Below are 5,957 nucleotides of genomic sequence, written 5' to 3' on the forward strand. Positions count from 1 at the left end.
CTTTGACAAGACATTAACACCTATACCTAATTATCTCCCCATTGTATTCAAGCTGTCAGCCAGGAGGAAATTTATTATAATTGTGATCAAAATAAAAAAGTACTGTGTTATGGTTTAGCTGATATGAAATTATGGTCCTATGTATGTATTTAGCCTTTTCTGCAGTTTAATCTTAATTTCATTGCAATAAGATTAAAAAAGAATCATTTTAGGGGAAAACTCCACTTGTTCACTCCCCACTGAAAAGAATAGATTCAGCCTCCTCACTTCTTAGGAACTGGATAATTGCAATAAGGCCAGTGATTCAGGCAGATGAAAAATAGGAATAAGAATTTTACAATTGCCACCAATGCCTGAAGGGGGAGAGACATAAAAATGCTCTCTACTTATTATGTGATCACAAAAGAAATGAAGTACCTTTAGTCATTTAACTATTCCAATATATCTTTTCTTCCTGTATATTCATAGATTTGCATTCACTCCTGATTTGAAACTGACTGTTGTTTATCTGTCTCCCTAAGCTTTGTTTTCACCTTCTGTCTGTTTTGTATTCAGTTTCATATTTTGAAATCCCTTCTCATATTGAAAAATGCAAAACACTGGCTTAATGAATTAGATGATGTCTTCAGTTTGTTATCTGCACCCTTCTGGTCTGAGTGTAGAACATCATTAGGAAAGTCCAGTTATATGTAGTTTTTACAGAACCATTTCTCTGAACTTGCAAAAGCTACAGCATTAAGTCCTAAGGGACGCATCTGCCCAACTGAAAATGATAGATACTGTGTTTATGTTTCTGAAAGCAGGTTTTGTTTGGCTCCTATATATACCTGCCCATACAAATTATTTTCTTAGTCCCATAAAGCCCAATAGACAGATATCCACATCAAAAGACCAGGGTCACAAGTGGCAATACCTGACACTCTTATCTGCAGTCTCAAGAGACCAAGGGGCAGATCCTTGTGAAAAATAGTCATAACTCCATAGAAGTCAACGACACTATAACAATTTGCACCAGCTGAGGATATGTCCCAGGTTCCTGACTAAAGATGATCCCTGCAAGACAGGATAGAAATCATCTTTTTTATGTGGCTGATGTAAATGTAAAGCAACAACTATAATTTTACTTTCAGATGGTTAAGGCAGATAATTGTGTCAGAGAGTTTTGCTGTGATGCCTTCTTTGTGTTTGTGAATTGGGCGTTGAGTTGTTATATGTTCCATGGTCTGCTCTGGGTGACCACATTCGCACACTGGAGAGTCTTTAATTTTCCATTTGTGCAGCAAGTATCCTCATCTGCCACGGTTTGTGCGGATGCAGTTTAGGGTGGCCCATGAGCTTCATGGGAGGTCAAAGTCAGGGATCCTCTGCATCAGGTCTTTTACGGGGTGTTTATTTGTAACTTCTCATAAACTCCATTCGGCTTTCCAAGCTTCATGACTTTTGAAGTTGCATTACTGAAGGTTAAACACGTGGGTCTAAAAGGGCTTACGTGACTTCAAGCAGTTGTGAGGGACATTGTTAAAGTCCTGGTGGATGGGGAGATTTTAGTTTTCCACGATTCTCTGGAACTCCCAAAGGTTTGTGGCATCACGGCAAATGGATGGGGGAGCAATGTGCGATAGCGCTGGCAGCAAGGTGTTGGGATTGACTTGAGGGCTCCAGTGATGTACTGCATTGCAGAATTCGGTTGGACATCAACTTGTCAAGTTCTGCTCCATACCAGTGCACAGTACTCAGCTAAAGAGTACATAAGGCTCATCGCTGACATCCGTAACGCTGATGCCCCCCAGCTTGTGCTTAACAGTTTCTGGAACAGGTTGACCCTTGTCTTTGTCTTGGTAGCTACCTTCTTCAGATGGTCATGGAAGGTTAGCATGTGATCCAGCTTCACTCCAAGATAGATAAGAGTGGGGTCATGTTGCACAGTGTTGCCACAAAAGTCACTTTCAAGGTGCGCGTAGCATTCTTGTTATCAAGATTGAATGCAGTCACTTGTTTTGTGAGGATTTGACTTGAGCCTCCATTTCTGGAAATATTCCTACATGGTGTTTAGGATAGAAATGCAGTGATGGGACAGTATGAGGAAGCTTGCATTGCTGTTGCTCATATGGATAAAAAGAAAATTTCAGACTCATCATGAATCCATTCTCCTGCACCTCTAGATTATGATCAGCTGGACTCAGTTCAGGTTCCCTTGTATTGCCTTGCCCAATGATCTCAGTAGATCGGGGAGGATCACCCTGTTGAGAGGCCAGAAAAATATATCTATTCACATTTTAAGTCTGTCCTGAGAAACCAGAGATGCTCAATTGTCGTAGTTTTGGGTTCTGATACCGATGGGAGAGAAGGAACATGATGTGGACCTGCAAAACACAGCCATCTAAATAGATTCAGAACATCTGACGGTTTGCACTGGTATTGAGTGGATTGCACAACTGCTATTATAGCTCTTGGTAGATATTTAAAACAGAAATTCAGAGTTCCTGGGTTTGATGATGAAGTGGACTTAGTTGGGGGCAACCCCCATTGTCAATGAACTGACTCCTAAAGAAAGCCAGTTATGTTACAAAGAATTTACCCCAGATTTTCATGTAACTCCTTATGGAATTTCTCACTGAACCTTAATTAATACTCTTGGTAATTGCAGGGGGCTAGCAAAGGTTACTTGAAATATTTACTTCTATAGCAACAATACTGCAAAGGATAAATGTTCAATAAATTCTGCTTGAACTATTTCAGAAGAATGTCACTTGGGCTTTGGGGATAGAGTACTGCCTCATTAAGGCCAACAAAAAGGGAATGTTCAGTTCTTCTGGTGGTAGAAGAAAGTGCATGGGTAATTTTTTTTCTCCTTTTCAAAATAGCAGATTTTTAGAGCATAGCAAAACTGAATCTGCTAAACTAATATAACCACATTCTTGCATTGCAACACTTAGTGGTGTAAATAAAGGAAGGGATAATGGGGAGGATACATTACTCCTTATATCTGCTTTGGGGACTCTTTGTGTCTCCTGGCAGACTTGCCAGAGTGGGGTGAGGTGACTCAGTTGAAAATGGGCTAGAATCACCCAGGGATTGAGTATGCAGCCACGAGGCATACTCAGTAGCTGTCTGAAGTTACTTAGGTTAGGTGACTTCTATTATGATCAAGCAGCCTGGCAGAACACACCCAAAGTCACTCTCTGAGAGTGGAACCAATGGGAACTCAGGGAAAAGTGAACGAGTTTATACATAGGAAGAGAGGAAGCCAGACTGGAGGCAGTGTTGCAAACCTCAGCAATTTTTCATCCATTGGGCTACTTTTGAAAGGTCTCAGCAATAAACATCTCCGATCTTTGACAGGTGACTCTTTGGGCCACAAATTATGACTTGTGGCAGAATTTGAGTAATTCACGCAGTCCCTCTTTCCTTGATTCCTGGTGGCCTTTTGGAATGCTCAGCCACGGACACGCACGCGCCAGCTCTGTGGGGAGATAGCCAATGCGCAGTCAGGGATGGTGGATTGACCTGGAAGTGACCAATGTACAAGTGAGTGGTGACTGCTGCTATGACACCTCCGTGGAGTGCACAGGCACAGAAGTTCCTGGGACCTGTTGTATCCAGCCAACTTCTGTGATACAGGGGGGCTGCACTCTCCAATATGGCCTATGGCAGGAAACAGAGCCAGGCAAACAGCAGAGAGAGGCTGGTGGGGGATGGGGATGCTGCAACCAGAAAAACAAACAGGGAGAAGCAGAAGATCCTTCATGTATGTCACCATACCTAACCTCGAGGGGAGGTTAGCAACTCTTTTACTGTGGAGGGTTGGGGGAGAATATTACCGCTGGAGGGGGAGGGAGAACCATATTTCTTCTCTGGTGGGAGGAGGGGAAAATAGTGCTGAGTGGGCAGGGGAGTCTTAGAAGGATGGATTCAGTGGTGGAGTAGTGCAAGTACAAGAATTGTGTCCAGGATGTGTGCGCGTTTGTGTGTGCATGAGAGATGGGGGGAGTTGGGGCTTCCCCGATTCCCCACCAGTTTCCAATTCAAGTTTATAATGTCCTTCCCCTACCTGTAGCACATAAAATGTTCTCCAAACAAACAAAAGGTCCTTTCCCCTCTCTCTCTCCCTTGTGCAGGGGGGAAAGGAGGGGGAGAACATAGAAAAGGAAAAGAAGGCTCAGATGGTCTGTCTATTAGGCAGTTTAGCAGCTGGCCTACTGTCTTTAATTAAGGTCTACCTTCAGCCTCTTCTCTGGGAGCACCCTGCTTTACAGCTGCTCCATGCAATTTCAAAGGCAGTAAGGCTTGTGACTATATCACCTTCTTAGCTGAGCAGTCTCTGAAGTGTAGCTGACTTCTTCCTGTGGCAGGTTTTCCCCTTTTTTTAGGGCCCCCCCCCCCCCCGGCAGAGCAAGCCTTCCAGGTGTGTCTTGTTAATGCTGAATGAGCCCAAAAGAGCTTGTTAGCCTTCTGTCCACCAGAGTGAAGGTGTGCCTCTTCCCAAGGGGGTTTGCCAGTTTTGCTGGATTAGACTGCAGATCCCTTTATCCCACTGGAGAAAAACACTAGAATTTGCTGCAGGCTGTGCAAATTGCAGACTGTTGTTGCAAAGACACAAGGGCAATTTTGAAGGAGATTGTGGGACTAATCTCTTGTTTTCCCAACTATAAGGAGCTGGCATGTCCAAGAGGGGGTTTGGATATCATTCCACAGAGATTGAGAAGGGCAAGTCCTCCCAGACAAAGAGCTCTAGGGCCGTGTGCACACATAAGTATATTTTGCATATGAACAAGTGATAGTAACAAGTACTAAAATGGGGGATCCCACCAAAGGTTTGTCTGTAAATAAGAATTGTTATTGACAATATTCACAATTGTTTCAAGGGTTATAAGTGAATTGTTATGTATGCATAGTGTGGTGAGGTGGGCCTGTTTGGCCCTGTGGGTCTGCACTCCCTTCAGCTATGCTGGTGGTGGGGCTGGGTGGGAGCAGGGGCCTGGTCCCACCCTCTACCCCAGGCCCCAACCCAGGGACCCTGCAAGGAGTAGCCTCAAACAGCTTAGTCCAGGGGCTACTACCTTCCCTGGGTCAGTTGTCTGCAGTCCCCCCTGCTTCTGGTCCTCCTTCAGGCTCTTTGAGGCTGGCATCCCCTAGTCTTGCCTGGATAGGCTCCTTCTTAACTCCCATGGCTGGGTGATCTCACAACACCCACCCTCCAGCCATGTAGCTCCCCGCCCCGCCCCGCCCCGCCCCTCGCCTCGCCTCGCCTCGCCTCGCCTGGCCTGGCCTGGCCTGGCATCACTGCTCCCTCTCAGCTGCCCCTGCCTGAAACAGAGGCTTTTACCTGCTGTGGCCACCTCCCTAATTGGCTTCAGGTGCCCCAATAAACCTGGAGTAACCCTGGTTGTGTTACCCAGGGAACAGGGATTTGCTAAACCTGGGGCTGATATATATGCCTTCCAGCACCTTCCAATACCCCTTCTGGTTCCCTCTGTTTAACCCTATGACCCCCACACTCCCTCCTGTTTTTACATTTGTTGTCCCAAGCAATCAGTAGAGTTCTGGATCCGGTGGCTCCTCCCCTTAGGCCTCCCACTTCCCAGTTTGCAAATATTAGCACCTTCCAATAGCCGTCAGGGCTGGCCCCGTCACAATAGATATAGAGTAAATGTTTTCCTTTAGAAATTTTGTTACTCTCCTTCTGTCAGAGATACACAACATCAAAGTCCTGAAAAGACCAAACTCTGGTCTGTGCCGCAGCAGAGAGGTAAACTAGGCACAGGAAAGGGGAAAGCAACATCACACCTAATATTAGCATAATGCTTTTCTCAAGCCCATTGTACTAACAGTCAGGCTCCCAAATTTAGATTGACTTATAAAATCTAGTATCGTAACACAAGATGAATTAACACGGATTCAAATAGTAATCTAAGCTTGTTCTCTTAGGAGCAAAACGGCTATTGAGAATGCTGTTG

At 44.9% G+C, this 5,957-nt stretch overlaps 1 long non-coding RNA gene across 1 annotated transcript; it reads right to left on the reverse strand.

Annotated features, from left to right (window-relative positions):
* Positions 1-2,764: 2,764 nt before the first annotated feature.
* On the reverse strand, positions 2,765-5,159 carry LOC137159599 (uncharacterized). The gene is made up of 2 exons (XR_010921658.1): positions 5,061-5,159; positions 2,765-3,507 (listed from the first exon to the last, which is right to left on the reverse strand). It is a non-coding gene; the product is annotated as an uncharacterized lncRNA (long non-coding RNA).
* Positions 5,160-5,957: the final 798 nt, after the last annotated feature.

This window comes from Emydura macquarii, unplaced genomic scaffold, assembly GCF_026122565.2.
Source record: "Emydura macquarii macquarii isolate MOO-44397 ecotype Brisbane River unplaced genomic scaffold, CSIRO-AGI_Emac_v2 contig_1876, whole genome shotgun sequence".
NCBI classification, from domain to species: domain Eukaryota; kingdom Metazoa; phylum Chordata; order Testudines; family Chelidae; genus Emydura; species Emydura macquarii.